This window comes from Pleurodeles waltl, chromosome 10 (genome assembly GCF_031143425.1).
Source record: "Pleurodeles waltl isolate 20211129_DDA chromosome 10, aPleWal1.hap1.20221129, whole genome shotgun sequence".
NCBI lineage: Eukaryota > Metazoa > Chordata > Amphibia > Caudata > Salamandridae > Pleurodeles > Pleurodeles waltl.
The window spans coordinates 46,856,511-46,875,029 of record NC_090449.1 but is presented as its reverse complement, the minus strand read 5'-3'; positions in this window follow the sequence as shown (position 1 = coordinate 46,875,029).

Sequence of the window (18,519 nt, the reverse complement as noted above, 5' to 3'; positions counted from 1 at the left end):
ACCCTGCGCCATGGTGTGCTATCTAATAAATAAGGCACACACATGGTGTTGGTAGGGAGGCGCTAATGGGCGAAAGAAAAGTGGCGCAGCATTGGATGCAGCACCACTTTTCTTAAATTCGGGCCTTAATCTTCCAAACTTACCTATTCATACATAGGTTGGTTCAGAAAATTATTATTTTTGTTTTAATCTGTTTTTTATTAAGCATTTATATCACTATGGCCCTCATTACGACCCTGGCGGTTGGAGGCAATTTGGGGAAAGATACTGCCAACAGGCTGGCGGTACCTTTTCCTAAATTATGACAAATGTACCACTCCGTCCGTTAGGGTGGTAATGGCCGGTGGGCTGGAGACTTTAGTCCCCAGCCTGGCAGCCGTCACAATCCCACCCTCTGGATTATGACCCTTCCTACAGCCATGGTTTTTGTGGCAAGCGTACCGCCAGGTAAACCATGGCAGTAAGCACTATCTCCCCCGCCCCCTTTCCGTCCCCAGAGTTCTCCCCCACCCTCTGCCTCCCACTCCAGCCCCCGCACATATCCACACCCACACGCAAACACACCTACACACATACACACACGCATACTCACATCCTCCCACGCATGCACACATTCATAACCACACACTGCAACATACACTAACATACATTGTCGCACACACCTCATCACAACACACACATACACGTACACTCACATTCAGGCATTCACGCACTCATTCAGCGCAAAACACCTGCATGCACGCATTCATAAACAGACCCCCCCCACACACAACACCACCACACATGCACACAACACCCCCCAACCTCCTCTCCTGTCAGAGAACCCAACTTACCTGCTTGCAGGGGGTCGTACGACTGTAGACAGGACGGGGTGCTGCTCTCAGCAGCAGCGTCCCCCAGCAAAACACTGCCAGGCCGTTTCATTGCTCATGATATGGTACGCAGTGTTTTGCTGGCATGGCGCTGCTGCTGACTGCAGCGCCACCTTACCACCGTCCATCACCATGACTCTTGGTGGTATTCTGCAAGCCTTCTGGCGGTATTCCGTCGAGGCTCATAAAGTGGGTGGGTGGCTGGTAGCCATGGCGACAGTATGTTGGCGGCCGTCGCTGTGGCGGTAGGCGGCAGTTACCGCCAATGTCTTAATGAGGGCCTATGCCTTTACAGTGTTAGTAATTATGTTACAACATGGTTGTTTGAAGTTCAACTTGGATTTTTGGTAATAGTATACGTTACAGTACAATTGTCCAACACTTGCACAATAATAACTGCCTGGTCTCAGTAGATCCTGTATAAATTTTAATAACTATTAAAAGAAGTCAACCAGTTTGTGATAAGGCTGTAACGAGGAGTGAATCAATGAGAGAAAAAAAGGCAACATTACAAATAATAAAAGGAGGGGGGATGTAATTCTTGCTATATGCATTTAAGGGTCATCCATACTGTTACCTCTATGTGAGTTTGTATATAGTCATCTGGTGGGGGACTTATCGTGTGGTATGGTTAGACAACTGATGACCAACCAATTGAACTATGAGCTAATGTAAGGATTTGGCTTTGTTAATAATTGGACTTGTGTTTTCTGCTAGTTAAGTGGGGACAAATGTTCTTTCGTATTTGTAGTGTTTCCAAATGGTGAGCTAGGTTCGTGCATGGGCACAGTAAAAAAGGTGTATGTAGTTCTATGAATATTGCATCCCAATTAGTGGCTTTGGGGTATTTAATGAGGCTGAGAGCATCCACCCTGCGAAGGGCAATACTTCCCACCTGAGCCCAGACCATCATTGATTTTAGCCAGGCTTCATATGTGGGAGGGTTTGGTGACCACTATCTACAAGTGATGAGTCCCTTAGCTAGTATAAGTCCTAAATCTAGAAATCTCATAGTGACACAGTGTTTTTTAGTCCTATGGAACAGCCCCAACACACGTTTCCCACATAATCAGAATTGTACAGTTCACACAGTGTTGCAATCGTTGTCCTACAATATGATCCAAATCGTTCTGTATTGCCAGGCATGACCCAATCATATACAGTAGGTCCACATTTAGTAAGTGATAAAGTGGGCAGTGTGCATCAGTGAGATGGAAATATTGATTAATATTATCAAGTGTCAAGTAGGCATGTTGTATAATACAGTATTGGATAAGGCAAAACCTAGCATTTCATGGCACTTTGTCAGACTTTCTAACAGGTTGGACCATTGTTTGTCCGTGTGCAGTGTGCCCAATCAGTTTCCCAGTGGTTGCAAAGTGATATGAGTGGTGGGGAAGTGTTGTCTTAGGTAGGGGTGGGCAGTGAACTCCACTCCACTCACGGAGTTTGCAGAGTTTTTCACAGTCAGCGTTCCAGGTAGAGCGCAGAGTTCCAAAAAAGTCTGCATAGCGGAGAGGAGTTTTTATCTCGTTTGCGCTCCCCAATGTTAAGTTGGCAAGCACAAGTGAGGAAAATCACCACCTCACAGCGAGATTTTTTCAAAGCTGGCATCGTGGATGGTCGCTACCGGCTGCATTAAGAAATCTTCTGTTCACGTTGAGGAAGTTGTGACTCAGGTAGAACATCTTCTTGAGTGGCAGAAAAGAAGCAAGGTGCTCTTATTTTGCATGTGGTGCTGTTCGCACATTTTTTTTCAGCGTGAGACAAACACCTCGTGCAAAAAATCAGCTCAAACGGCGTGACACATTCTGCCGCTTGCACAACTTTGCGGAAAGCAGAGCTTTTTCATCACTTCACAGAGTTCCGCATAGCAGAACTCCACAAACTCTGCAGAGCCCTAGTCTTAAGGAGTCTGCTAGCCAGTGCACAAAGGCCCTGATTTACACAGTTATTGATGCAAAAACGGCACAAACTTACAAAATACAATTGTATTTTGTAAGTTTGCGCTGCTTTTGCATCAGAAAATGATGGAAATGTGGCACAAAAAAAGTATAAATCAGGGCCCAAATGTCTACCAGTGCTGAAAATATGTAAATACTGCATTGTAAGATGTGTGGGAGATTTGAGAGTCATTCCTCCAGTGCACTGATGATGGAGCGATGTAACAAGAAGCCTCCAGGAGGCAGGCCATACTCCTCCCACAAGGTAAATCATTATCTGAGTGATATATTTGAATCCCTAGGTGGCAGAAGGTGTCTGATTGCCAGTGGAGGGAAGGAGCAGTGGGGATCTGGCCAGGGTCAGGTGTGTCGACCACATATGGGAATAGGAAGGATTTAGTCCAATTCACCTAAAGGCCCGATAATATCGCAGTTGGTAAAGGTAGTGGTGATGGATGTGGGAAGAAAAGAAATGTCATGCATTTAAATGAGAAAGTCATCAGCTTAAAGGGAGACTGTGTGTACATCACCACCCATGGGTATGCCCCACTCCTGACCCTGTGTGCGGAGAGCGATGGCCAGGGGTTCCACGGCTATGGAAAAATGGAGTGGGGACAGGGGGCATCCTTTTCGTGTGCCCCTTTCAATATTGATGAGGTGGATATCAAGGATCCCATGCATACTCTGGCCCTTGGTGTGGTGTATAGCAAATTAACCATGTTTTGTCAGAACTCAGAGTGGAAAGGGCCAGTCTAGTAATCAAATGCCTTGGCTAGGTCAAGTATTAGGGGCTCATTAAGTTCCAATCGTTGTTCCAGCATAGTGTGGGGCAAGGGTAGAGCAGACAGGAAGGAGTCGATAGCATCTAAGGAGATTGTCAAATTATAGCGGTATAGAGCAGAGTAATTTTTGTGAAATTCGTCATGTATTTAAATTTGTGTGTGTATTATTGTACCTGTCCCATCCCATAATGCCTGCATCAGTCGTTGGGGTCTCTCTTGCCTTATCAAACAATCCAGAGGGGAGCCAGCCCTGTCAGCTGTGGCATGTGTCTTACCTGAGTGTGCTGCATAGTTTAGACAGCGTAGTTGGTCTCGAAACCCAGTGAGCTCTCTATGAGCCGCGGCGGGTGCCAGCTGACTATTTGAGTTTTGCACTACCTTGTTCTCAAGTTGCAATAACTGCTGTTCCACTGATCTTTCTTCCCAGTCTAGTTTCTTGTGAAAGTTCCAAGTTAGTCCCATACAGTGACCGCTAAGGGTCACCTTAAAGGTGAACAACTCTGTGGATCGTGTGTCTACAGAGCCCTCGTTAATTTCAATATAGTTGTCTATCATATTCCTCAAGTGCTATTGGTTGTAGCTGCCATGTGGGTACTGGTGGGGGTCAATGTCTCAGTCTAGGTGCAGGAAATGGGGATTATGATCTGAGCGAGTGGGCCCCAGTAAATCAATTTGTGTTACGGAGTGGGCAATGTTAGTAGTGCAAAGTAACCTGTCTATACGCATATGGAGACCATGTGAGTTGAAGGAATAAACTTTGGCGGATACATTGCAGATGCACCAAATGTCCAGGAGGGTCCAGTTGTGTAACCAGGTGCGAATGTTAGACGTCGCCGCTGTGCGAAGTAATGGAGGAAATGAGAGGTCAAGTATTATGTCTCGGAGCCTACTGAAGTCCCCTCACAACAGTCAGGGAGTTCAGCCCCATTGGGTTAGGATTCCTGAAATTTGAGTTGAAAAGGCGGTCTGATAAGTATTAGGAGCATATATGCTACCAAAGTATATTGCGGCCATTAAGGCGTCCTCTCACAAACCCGTATCTAACTTCCGGGACTGTCTCAACCTCCTCCTTCACTAAGGGAACCCCAGCATGAACCCATATCAGGGCCCCGCTAGCCTAGGGAGAGTAAATGGCGGTGTATATCTGACCACACCAGCGATGTTTACGTTTCTTGGTTTCTAAAGCTGTTAGATGGGATTCTTGTAGAAGGGCAATATGCGCAGCATGCCTTCAGAGGTATGAGTATATTGCATAGCGTCTGCTGGTGGTGTGAACGCAGTTTCAAGTCGGTATCTTACTGTGTGTCATAGTGTCATATCAGATTAAGCCGGGAAGTCTTAAAAATAATGTGTGGGTTAAGGGGCAGTTGGGCAAATACCGAAGGGGAAGTACACAAGAACCAGTGGCCGCCCAAGCACATTAGGTAACACTAGTAAGGGGGGAAGTTGGCAGGTAGGTCTTCAAGTACAGTTGATGCAATAGGTAAGTCATATGGGTGAGAAAATTTAGAAAATAGAGGTCACCTCATGTGTACATGGTAAGGTAGGGTGTCCGTGTCTCCATCGAGACAGGTCTAGGCAGCTTGGAGTTTCATTGTTGTCCAACTTCTGCATTGATATAGCCACTTCTTACCATTATGTAGCAGCACTGGTGATTAACCAGGGTAGTCAGGTCTCCTGGACGCAGGCATTGTGCAGTACAATTAGTTTGAAACAGGACAATGTATGTCAGTGTATAAGCCAGGAAAAGTTATGTTAACAGTGAGTCATAAAGAGGGAAGAATTTTAATATCAGTATGTGCTGTTTGTGGAGTGACATCCGGTGGGGGGATGAAATCTACTCCCCACGGCCATGTCGCAACCGAACTCTCCTTGTCAGAGGAGTGTTGATTCCTGGTATCTGGGCTGTAGAAATGTGGTGTGCCATTGAGGGGAGAGGCCTCTTTCAGTGCTTGATTGTGTTCCATGGTGATTTGTTCTAGGTCTGGTATTGTTATAGAGAGGTGTCAAGATCTTAGCCAGGGTCCACAACACTTGCGTTGTTGTTTTGGAATGCGGGACTTTGAATTATCAAGTCCAGTTGTTTCCAACCATCTCCACTTGTCTTCTGGTGATGTAAAGGAGTGTGTTGTTCCTTCTGCTGCAACTCGCGGATATGCTGGGAATAACAGTGAATGCTGGAGATCCAGTTCTCGCAGCCTGCGTTTACCAGTTTTCCTCACTACTGCGCTGAACAGGCTCTCGCTCCACCAAACTGCCATTGTGTGTCAGAATCCGTGTTGGCTCGCTCAGTAGTCTCACTGTTGCAGTTGAAGAGCTGAGATTGTTTCGGTCATGGCGTGGCTTCTCTTCTCTGCCGGCCCTTACTCCATCCGCGTGATCTCAGACTGAGTCTTTACTTCGGTCATTTTCAGCGCCAGTCGTTGAAGTGACTCACATAATTCGATTCCATTCCTCTGCAGGGTTGCAAGCAGCAGGATTGCTGTGCTGGATGACACGCCTTGACAGTAATTTTCACGGATAACGGGGTGGCTGACCAGAGCAAGCTCAAAATGCATCCACCATTTTGCCTCACTGGCCTCGGTCCCCTTTAGTTCAGAAAATGATATACTGTTCCTAAAAATACTGATCTCAAACTGCGATCAGTATTTTGCAAGTAGTATATAGTACATCGTGCCCTTACTTTCTATCTATGTACACTCAAAATATTGGTCACAGATATTTTGACTTTGCTACTTTTATAGGTTAATTAATTTGTTTGTAGTCCATATGTAAAACTTCAACCACATTAATAGCAACATTTGGGTGTACTGTGTGATATTTGGAAAAAAGGTGGGGACATGAGCATACAGGATTGTTTTGATTGCAAAAATAGATGCAGATGCTTAGCTGGTACTTACATTGTTTGGTCATGTTTTGAGTAAGCCAATATTTTATTGCTACTCTAAGATGTAGGAAACTGCTGAGTTTCGATATTTTCACAAGGCAGACTCTGCATTACTGTTAGAAATGGGGTCTTTGGTTGTCAGTCAGGTTACCCGCTGTCCAAGCAAGAACCCTCACTCTAGTCAGGGTAAGTCACACACAATCCAAATTATCCTGTGTGCACCCTCTGGTAGCTTGACACTGAGCAGTCAGGCTTAACTTAGAAGGCAATGTGTAAAGTATTTGTGCAATAAATCATGGAATAAGACAGTATAGCACCACAAAAATACACCACCCAGTGTTTAGAAATATATATAATGTTTATCTGATAAGATGCAGGTCAAAACAATTAAAATGCAATAAGTATATGTTGAGATATCCCTGTAAAAGTGATATAAAGTGTCTTAAGTCTTTTAAAAGCAATAAATGTCTCTTTCAAGCGCAAAGTGCCAGGTTCGTGTTCAAAATCTCTGCAATGAACCGCAGATGAGGAGATGCATGGAAAACAAGAAGGTGTGCGTCAATTTCTCAGGCCGCACACGGCGATGCGTCGCTTAGATTTCATGCAGGGATGGCTGTGCATCAATTTCCAGCACTCGGTCATGGATCCTCTTCGGGTTGTTGGGTTTTCAGACGCCCCGGGGATGATGCGTGGATTTCCGGCACTGACAGGACAAAGTCACAGGGGCTGCGTCGATCTGGTGGGTGTTGCGTGTAAATCTCTACCGCGCGGCAGGCGCTGCGTCGATTCAGTGCCTTGTTGGACACTTCAAAACAGTGTACCCAAGTCTGTGTGGAAAGTTTGGAGCGGTCCCTAAACCTCTGTAGGTATTTTTCAGGGGTCAGACCAAACTTGGCCAGTAAAGCGGCTTTCATGGGTGCATAGACATTCTGATCATGTGGATCTAGTGTTAGTAGTGTGTCCCACCCCACTGCTGGTACATATAACCACAAGGCCACCCCCCATTGCTCCTCAGAGGTCCCATGAGCCCTTAGTGCAACTTCCTATGCAGTCAACCACTTATCAGTTCTTCTCCCACCACAAAACTAGGCACCACATTTTTGGGTATACGAACCTTTCTATCCCCAACAGGTCCTGCATGTATGCTGCCACTATCACTGCTGGACTCAGACTGTTTTGCCTTGATTTCCAGCTCCTTGAGACTCAGTTCATGAGCCAACAAAAGTTTCTTTTCAGCCAAGGTTCTCTCATCTGCAGCCTCAGCTCTCTCAGCTTACATTTTTAACCTTGCAATCTGCAATTGAAACTCTCTCTCCTCTCTCCTCTCCGCTGCGATCAGGCCCTGATCAGAGGCACTGCTCCCTGGTTTGGCAGGGGGCACAATTACAGTGGTAACATCCTCCACTGATGGCAAAAAATCCTCTGAGGGGCCTTCCTCTGGACCCTCCTCCTCAACATCCTCCTCTGATTGTGCTTCTGCCCAGGCCCTCATCGCCACTTGAATTCCTCCTTCCTGGAGGCACCTTGGGTGGATACTCCCATATCCCTACAGAACCCTTTCAGCTGTTTAACAGTGTAGGTCTCCAGCATGGCCAGATCAAAATCTTCATCTGCTGCTTGAGACCCAGCCAGAGAGATTTTGAATGAGGATTTTACTTAAAATATCATGTAGAAAACAAAATTTCAGAAAAAGATAAAACAATTTAAGTTGACCTTCAACTGTGAGTAGGTAGTGAACACTTAGCTTTTGTATGTCACTGCACAAATACAAGTCCTATCTTCACCGCTGATCACCAATGTTAGAAATGGGGTCTTTGGTTGTCAGTAAAGTTCCCCCCTGTCCAAGCAAGGACCCCACTCTAGTCAGGGTAAGTCACACACAATCCAAATTATCCTGTGCCCACCCTCTGGTAGCTTGGCACTGAGCAGTCAGGCTTAACTTAGAAGGCAACGTGTAAAGAATTTGGGCAGTAAATCATGCAATAACACAGTATAGCACCACAAAAATATACCACACAGTGTTTAGAAAAATATATAATATTTATCTGATAATATGCAGATCAAAACGATTAAAATGCCATAAGTATACGTTGAGATATCTCTGTAAAAGTGATATAAAGTGTCTTTAGTCTTTTAAAAGCAATGAATGTCTCACATTCAAAGTGTCCGCAAAGAACTGCAGAGGAGGATATGCGTGGAAAACTAGGAGGTGTGCGTAAATTTCTTGGGCTCCACACGGGGATGCGTTGTTTAGTTTTCAGGCAGGGACAGCTGTGTGTCGATTTCCGGTGCTCAGTCGTGGATCCTCTTCGGGTTGTGGGGTTTTCGGATGCCCCGGGGACAATGCGTGGATTTCCGGTGCTGATAGGACAAAGTCATAGGGGTTGCATCGATCCGGTGGGCGTTGCATGGAAATTTCTACTGCTGCGTTGATTCCTCTCTGGAAGTTAGGCTGCATCGTTCCGACTTGGCTGCGTTGATCCAGTGGGCCGTGCGTCGAATTTCCAGTCGCTACGCTGGCACTGCGTCGATCTTCTCATTGCGAAGTCAGTCTGTGTCGTTCCGGTTCAACGTGCAGTGAATTTTTTACTGTGGTGCAGGCTGTGTATCATTTCTGGCAGGCTGTGCGTCAATTTCTGCCACACAAGGAATCCTTCTTGAAGAGATGAAGTCTTTGTGGTCCTGAGACTTCAGGGAACAGGAGCCAAGCTCTATCCAAGCCCTTGCAGAGCACTTCTCACCACAGCCAGAGAGCAGCAAGGCAGAAAGCAACAGCAGGGGAGCAGTCCTTCACAGAAAGCAGTCAGGTGAGTCCTTTGGGCAGCCAGGCAGTTCTTCTTGGCAGGATGCAAGTTCTTGTTCTGGTTCTCTTCTCCAGGAAGTGTCTGCATTGGTAGGGGCAGAGTCCCTGTTTAAATACCCAAATGTGCCTTTGAAGTGGGAAGACTTCAAAGAGTGGCTTAGAAGTGCACAAGGTCCCCTTTCAGTTCAATCCTGTCTGCCAGGGTCCCAGTAGGGGGCATAGCAGTCCTTTGTGTGAGGGCAGGCTACTGTCCTTTAACATGTAAGTGTCCGGCCCTCCAACCTCCCAGCCCAGGAAGTCCCATTCAAAATGCAGATGTATGCAAGTGAGGCTGAGTATCCTGTGTTTGGGGTTTGTCTGAGTGAATGCACAAGGGAGCTGTCAACTGAACCCAGCCAGACGTGGATTGTAAGGCACAGAGAAATGCTCACTTTCTAAAAGTGGCATTTCTAAAATAGTAATATTAAATCCAATTTCACCAGTCAGCAGGATTTTGTATCAAAATTCTGGCCATACTAAATATGACCTTCCTACTCCTTTCAGATCAGCAGCTACCACTCAAACACTATTTGAAGGTAGCCCCAATGTTAGCCTATGAAGGGAGCAGGCCTCAGAGCAGTGTAAAAACGAATTTAGGAATTTTACACTACCAGTACTTGTACACTACACAAGTACATGTCCTGCCTTTTGCCTACATGGCACCCTGCCCTATGAGTTACTTAGGGCATACCATTAGCGGTGACTTATAAGTAGAAAAAGATACATTTTAGGCTTGGCAAGTACTTTTGAATGCCAAGTCGAATTGGCAGTGAAACTGCACACACTGGTCTTGCAATGGCAGACCTGAGACAAGGTTAAGGAGCTACTTAAGTGGGTGGCACAATCAGTGCTGCAGGCCCATTAGTAGCATTTAATCTACAAGCCCTGGGCACATATAGTGCACTTTACTAGTGCCTTATAAGTAAATTAAATAATCCAATGGGGTATGATCCAATGTTACCATGTTTAAAGGGAGAGAGCATATGCACTTTAGCACTGGTTAGCACTGGTAATGTGTGCAGAGTCTTAAAACCAGCACAAACAGTATCTAAAAAGTGGAGGGAGGCAGGCAAAAAGTTAGTGGTGACCACCCTAAGGCTGTCAAGTCTAACAATTACTTTTTAAGGAAGCATTAAGAAGATACATGCCTGCAAATTATGAGTGTTCCTCAGAAAGTGTGAATTGTTAGGACAATGCAATTTTCTACTTTGTTGTTCCCTGTGAGAAATTAGGTTGTTTGTTGACTGGAGTGTAATGCCACAGTCAAGCAACATCCCCAATTTCTTGTAGGATGAACCACAAAAAGTGACTATGTTATGCTACCCCCTGGTAGCTTGGCACAGAACATTTCAGGCTTAGCTTAAAGGCAATGTGTAAAGCATTTATGCAGCATGCAAACAGTAATAAGATGAAAACACAACACAAGAAAAATCACTAGAATGGAAGTTATGAATTTTTAAAGACTAACTGCAATATATCGCCTAATAGCAGATAGCATCAATTAGGTCTATATGATCGAGCTGTGCCAGTTCAAAGTCAAAAGTTCAGGCTGACAGAAGTGGAGCGTGGGTCAGATACGGTCCCAGATTAGTCCTGCTGAAGGTTTACCTTTTAAAGTTTTGTGCCAAGAGCTCCATTTGCATTGGGGAGGTTTGCGAGGAGCAAGGAAAGTGTTGTGGGTAGCTGTCAACATGGTGTGAGTAGCAGCCAGGCTTTGCTGACTGGGGGGTTGGAGCTATGTGTTGCTCTGTGTCCTCTGCAGGCTATCGATGGTGTTGTGTGAAAAGACAGGCTGGCAGCAACTCTTGCTGGATTTCGATGCAAGGTTCCGGTGTGATCATTCCCATTCACAGTCACAAATAGCCCAAAAGACTGAATCCAAGAGCTTGAGAGACACATCAAGGGTCGAGGACTGAAGAGGCACCACTTGGGGTGCAGGGACTCATTGAAGCCGGGGTGAGGAGCTGTTGGGGAGCCTTTTATGTCTCTCAGGATCAGATCAGAAGGCCAGAAGACTAGCCCTTGGAGTCACTCTTGGGTGCTGGGGTCAAGATGAGTTGCAGGTCCAGTTCTTGTTCTCCAGGCAAGAGGAAAACACCCAGAAGGTTAGCACAGTAAGGCAGAAGATCTTTTAGAGCAGCAGTTCAACAGAGTGGCAGTCCTTGTAGCAGCACAGTAGTCCTTTTGTTTGTGGTAGAGAATGCACAGGTCCAGGAGTGTACTGAAAAGTTAGTTCTGAGGTCCCCTTTTTATACCCTGGTGCCCTGGTTCAGGAAGGTGGGATAAGCTTCTAAACATTGCCTTTAAAATGCATGGAATTCCCTACCTTCCCTGCCCTGGTTCCAAGTTGGCTGCAGTAACAATGTGGATTGGTTAGCTCCTTTTTGGAATGGCAGAGCACAGGCTATTCAGTTGTAAGTGGAACTGTGCTCAGCACAGCCCCACTTACAACTGAGAGTCACACCATGTCGACTCCACTTAAATTCTTTCAGAAGGTGGCCCATTGAGGCACACTTAGGGCATATTTATACTCCATTTGCGCCGAATGTGCGTCAAAACTTTTGACCCCCACCCCTGGGGGACACCCATGGAAGGGGGGTACACATCCAAGGTAAGTACAGGTAAGTTGAGCTAAGTATTCATTTTGTATTTTTTTAAAGTGGCATAGGGGGCCTAATTTGGGCCCCCTACATGCAACTGTGCCCAATGGCAGAAGTCCCCAGGGCATGGCCTTTGGGCAAGGGGGCATGACTTCTGTCTTTGCTAAGACAGGAGTCATTTCCATGGGGGTTGTGCGTCAAAAAATGGCGCAAGTCCGGTTTGAACCATGATTTTTTACTCAAACCTGACTTGCACCATTTTTTGACACACAACCCCCATTTTCCACTACGCCGGCTAACATCAATCCTTAAATAAGGTGCCCGCATGGTGCGTAGGAATGGCGTTAGCCGGCGGTAAATTTTTTGACGCAAACTTGCTCCGGCGCTGGTTTGCATCAAAAAGTATAAATATGGGCCTAAATCTTCGTTTTATGTGACAATTGGGAGGAATTCACAATGTCTAACTATTAGCTACACAGAGTCATGTGACACAAGACAGGCTACAGGCACAAAAGGATTAATGGCAGGAAAATGGCAACACTCTAAAAGTGGATTTTTTTTGTATTGCTGTTTAAATGTCAACTTCATCATAGGTTAGGATTTTAAATTGTGATTCCAGAGACACAAACTCTAATCTTATCCAAAGAGAAAACTATGCCTTGAAGTAGTAAAAAATGAATCCAAGATTTATTTGGTACCAGGACATGTAACTCTTTAAAGTAGATGTCGTAATTTTTAAATGTATTGCACTTTGCCCCTTTGGCTGTCCTGGGCCTAAACTAGGGGTGGACTATCTGTATTAAAAAGTAAGGTTTGAACCTGGCAAAAGGTTTATTTTGCCAGGTTAACATGGCAATTTAAACTGCACACGCAGGCCATCCAATAGCAGGTCTGAGGCAATTTCAAAGGGCTACTTAAGTGAGGGGTACAATCAGTGCACATTTAGTACGCTTTACTAGAGACTTAAAAGAAAACTAAATATGCCAATTGGGTATAGGCCAATGTTACCATGTTTTAATCAGAGAGCACAAGTACTTTAGCACTGGTTAACAGTAGTAAAGTGTGTAGAGACCTAAAACCAACAAAAACAAATTCAGCAAAAAATTAGAAGGAAGGCAAAAGGTGCCGGATCCAACGTTACTGTTTTGAATGGGTGGGATGAAAAATGGATGCTAGACATTGGTCTGTGAGATAGATGACCTTGTTTGTAATGCATAGGGCTTTGAAGGGGGTTCTTCTTTCTACAGGAATAAACTGCACATTGATGGTTAGTACAGCCAAAAAGGACCAAAGACAGTTGTAAGCGTATTCCAACTCAGAACTGAAGTACGCCTAGCACCTAACATGGCTAACCACTGGTACTGCAATGTTCTTACATGGGAAATAATGGTAGTAGGGACTAGAAATGTCACACTATAGGACATAATTGTAAAACAAATCAATTTACATATACTTTTTAAAAGTATATGTATAAATGTAATTTAGTTTTATTTTGTTTTAAGTTTAATAAACATTTTACAATTCCCTAGCCTTTCCATAGAAGAGATCTCTGCCTCGGTCCCAGAGACCTCTGCCTACCACCACCTTTGCATGAAAAGTTGTTAGTAGTAACTTTAGATTCATTAACTTGGTTCCTCCTCTTCTGGTCATGAGATGGTGACAAGTTTACCCTCATAAACAGTGACTACTAACATATACTACATTTACAACAAAGTGTGGAGCAAGTTTACTTTTGCAGATTTAGGCCTCATTACTAGTGTGGCAGTCTTCAGACTGCCACACTCACGGTGGTGGTGGGACCATCGCACTCCTGGCGATCCCACAGCCACATTATACTTTTGACAGACAGGACCGCCTAATGACCGCCGTCACCGCCAGGTACATCGTTCGCAGCGGGAAGGCAGTGGTCAGAGTTGTGCTCAGCAACGGCAGCACTGAGGGCCCCCAACCACCCAGTACTAACACAAAGCAGACAGTGTGCAGTCTGAGGGTGCTTTAGTGGTATTGGATTTGTCTCCCTTAAGGGAGCTGAGACCAATAACATAGCACTGTTCAAACCGGTCAGCCTTGTGGGAATGTTATTTTACAATGTTCCCGCCAGTTAACCTGGCGGGGACATTCTAATACAAAAGGCGAAGGATGCCACTGGCATTGCAGTGGCGTCCTCCCCACTGCATTGGTAGTCCCTTGGTGGGACCGCCAAAGTCATAATGAGGCGCTTAGTCATGTGTATGTGCGTCTTTGTAGATAGGGCCCAATGTCTTGGGCACATTTAGAAAACACATAGGTTTCCTTTATACTCATTCTTTATTCCTTAAGTTTTAATATAGGAACTAATGCATGATTGGTACACAAACATAAATCATTGTAATCCTCAGGGCACTTGTTAGCTTTAGGTATCAAGTATCTTTGCACAACTGACTAAGGGGCATATTTAAATAGCCCCTGGTGCCACCTTGCATCACATTTGCATCACTTATTTTCAGGCAAATGTGGCATTAAGGTAGCATTTCTCTCACGCCATATTTACAAAGTGGCATAATGCTTGCATTGCACGACTTTTTAAACCCTTGCTCCACATTATGCCTGTGCAAAGGCATAATGTTATGCAGAGGGGTGTTCCGGCGCTAGGAGGCCCAAACAAACGGTGCAATTAAATGTAATAGACTTCACTGCACCATTGTTTCTGTCATTTTGAATGCCTGTTCAGAACAGGCATTAAAATGGCGCATCCATTAAAATAAACGTACCTTCTTGCACTTTGCTACGCTATTATCAACATTTTTAATGTTAGTGTAGCAAAGCGCCACAAAAGTTTAAAAAATGTTGACGCAATTGTTCAAATGGCCACCATGTTGCACCATATTTTAAATACGGCACAACCATGGTGTCATTAGGTGCCGTAGGGGGGCACAGAAAAGTGACACATCAGAGCTGATGCCTCACTTTTTCTTAAATATGACCATAACTTTTTATCCCTGAGACTAGAAGAGTCTAATGGACTTATTGTTCTATAATGTTTGCAAATCGGCCATTGTGGGAAAACAGTACAGATGAAAACACTGTGACCTAGTTCTACTTTTACCCAGTTATTTTCATTTAATTCAATGATTGGTTTGTTGCTGAAAACCAGGAGGCTGGAATATAGGTATCTTTCAACCTTTATTAATGACACCCCAATCGTAGCTTGGTTAAGAGGATCATCCTTCAACAGCCATGTTCCAAATGTCATTCTAGCTTTCAATATTCTAGAGCCTGTGCCCAGAAGATTTCATTTGACACAGGGAGAGGACAAAGGGAGATATCACACATCTTCCTTTTATGCATTTTATTAACAACATGGCAATATTTACTGGAATTAATTTAGGATTTGCAAAAAGAACAGATGATTGATGAAATGCTGAGCAATGCAAACAATTCACACCCAATCAGAGATCTGGGACTAAATCCATCTTTTTCTGTTGCAATTCCAATTTGGACCCAGCCATGCGCAATTAGTCTTGACCCTGCTTCCTATGGGAACAGTCCACCCCTAACCGGCAGGCCAGGTCCTCCCTGAACTAGAAAAAAGCAGCACAGGACCAGATTTGGGGTATCACCCCTCATTAGCCAGGCTAGCTTTAATATGGTGGCATAACAAGCACAGGACCTATTGCCAAAAATGATGGCTTTTGATGCAACTCAGAGTGATTGCCAGTGGCTGAGATTAATTCATGTATTCCATCCATCACATTGTTGTTTTTGCATTTGCCACCCTAACTGCGCTGAGTATGCCCAGACGTGGGTTTTGGGCTCACTTACATCTGGAAACAAGCTGTATATAGCTAAGAGCTCTATCTAGGGCAAAGCTGGTTCTATATTGCTTGTGTTTCAATTAAGCTAGGACCTGGCATGGCAGTTCAGGCTGTATGGTTCCCATGAGGACTAGGATTAAGACTGATTTGCATATGGGTGGGTTAAAGTGAGGTGGCATAGTGATAAAAATACGATGAATTGGGAAGTGGCCAGAGTGATTGCCTGTGGCTGAGATTAAAACATTTCATCCATCACCTAGTTGCTTTTGCTTTTGCAGCTCTATATGTGACTGGTATGTCCAGACATGGGTCCCGGGCTCACTGTGCCACTGGAATCAATCTATACCTGGCTGATGAGCCTTAACTAGGGTGAGGCCAGTCCTAGGCAGCTTGTGTTCCTGTTCAGGGAGGACCTGGCCTTGCTGTTTGGGCTGGACTGTTCCTATGAGGAGCTGGGTTAAGACTGATTTGCATATGGCTGGATCCAAACTGAGGTGGCATGGTGGGCAAAAAAATGATGGATTGGAGCTCAATTGATTGCAAGTGGCTGAGATTAATTAAACCATTTCATCCCTAACCTTGTTGATTTTGCATTTGCAGCGTATGAGTACACAGTGTATGCCCAGACATTGGGCCCACGCTCAATGTGCCACTGGAACCAAACTATACCTGGCTGAAGAGCCTTCACTAGGGCAAAACCAGTTGTAGGTTGCTTGTGATTTGGTTCAGGGAGGACCTGGCCTGACAGTACGGACTGGACTGTTCCCATGAAGAACATGGTCAAGACTGTTTTTCACATGGGGGTTCCAAACTGAGGTGGATGTGGGCTAAAACACAATGGATTTGGATCCGGCCTCAACGATTGCCAAAGGCTAAGGTTAATTCAAGTATTCCATCCATCACCTTGTTGTTTTTGTGTTTGCCACCCTAGTTGCACCAGGTATTCTTAGACGTGTGTCCCAGGCTCACTGTGTCACTGGAACCTAGCTATATCTGCCTGAACAGCCCTAACAAGGACAAGCCAGTCCTAGCTTGCTTGTGTTCTGGTCCAGGAAGGACCAGGCCTGGCAGTTTGGGCTGAATTGTTCTCGTGAGGAGCAGGGTCAAGACTGATTTGCATATGGCTGGGTCCAAACTGATGTGGCATTTTGGGCAACAAAATTATGGATTGGTATCCAGCACAGAGCAAATGCCAGTTGTTGAGATTGAATCAAGTAATCCTTCCATCTCCTTGTTGTTTTTTGCATTTGCCTCCCTAAATACGCCAGGTATGCCCAGACGTGGGGCCTCAGCTCACTGTGTCACTTGAACCAAGTTATACTAGCTGGAAAGCCCTAATGAGTGTGAAACTGGTTCTAAGTTGCTTGTGTTCCAAGACAGGGACAGGGAGGACCTTGTTATTCTTGCATTTGCAGCCTTAAGTGCGCCGGGTATGTACGGATGTGAGTCTCGGGCTCACTTATCACTGGAACCAAGCTATGCCTGGCTGAAAAGCTCTAACTAGGGCAAATCTGGTCCTAGGTTGCATGTGTTCTGGTTCCGGGAGGACCTAGCCTGGCAGTTTGGGCTGGATGGTTCCCTTGAGGGCAGGGTCAAGACTGATTTGCATATGGGTGAGTCCAAACTGAGGTGTCATGGTGGGCAAAAAAATGATGGATTGAGATGCAGCCCAAGAGGTTGTCAGTGGCTGAAATTAAGTCAAGCATTCCATCCATCGCCTTGTTGTTTTTGCATTTGCCATCCTAAGGCCCTCATTACAACCCTGGTGGTAAATGCCCCCTACCTCCGTGCTGGCGGCCGCCAACATACCGTGACCGCTATGGTATTCCACTACGGGTATTATGACCCACACTGAGAAATCCGCCACAATACAGTCACCCACACAAGTCCGCCAGACCAAAGGTCAGTGATAAATTGGTGGTACCAAAACCCACACCGTTACGGCAACAGGAATACGGCATAGTATCAGGACCCATGAATCACCGCAGCAGTCTTTCAACCGCGGTAAACCATTGGCCTTACACACCGCTGCGCTCAAAATACACACACACTTACAAAACTACACCATCATGGACAATTCAAACTACACACCCCTGACACACATACACACACCACATCCACACACTCACACCACTATAAAACACACACCCACAATACCCCCAATACCCACAACTCTTTCAACGAAAAAAAAGATTGCTGACAGAGAGAGACACAAGCCAGGAGCACCCACTCAATCTGAGCCACAGAACACCATCACCCATACATCATCAACGCACCTCACAACACACACCACAACACATCACCTCACACATCACCCCACACATCCTCACACATATCACTCACACCACATCCACGGCACTCCAAAGACACCCCAGGTTTTCAGAGGAGGAGCTAAGGGTCATGGTGGAGGAAATCATCCGAGTAGACCCACAGCTATTCGGATCATTGATGCCTGCAGACGTCCATTGCAAGGAAGGTGGAGCTATGGTGGAGGATCGTGGACAGGGTCAACACCGTGGAAGAGGTGTAACGACCTACGGGGGAAGGTGCATTCCGTGGTTGCAAGACACCAGGTAGCTGTACAGAGGTCTGGCAGTGAACCCCAACCTCCTCCCCCACAACTAACAACATGAGTGGAGCAAGTCTTGGCAATAATGCATCCTGCGGGCCAGCCCCGGAGTAGCAGGAGGACTGGACTCTGATAAGTCAAATCTTTACGACTATATCCCCCACGCTACCTGCATGCCATCACAAACTCCTACCCCTACCCTCACCCCCATCACTCCACCATCTCACACA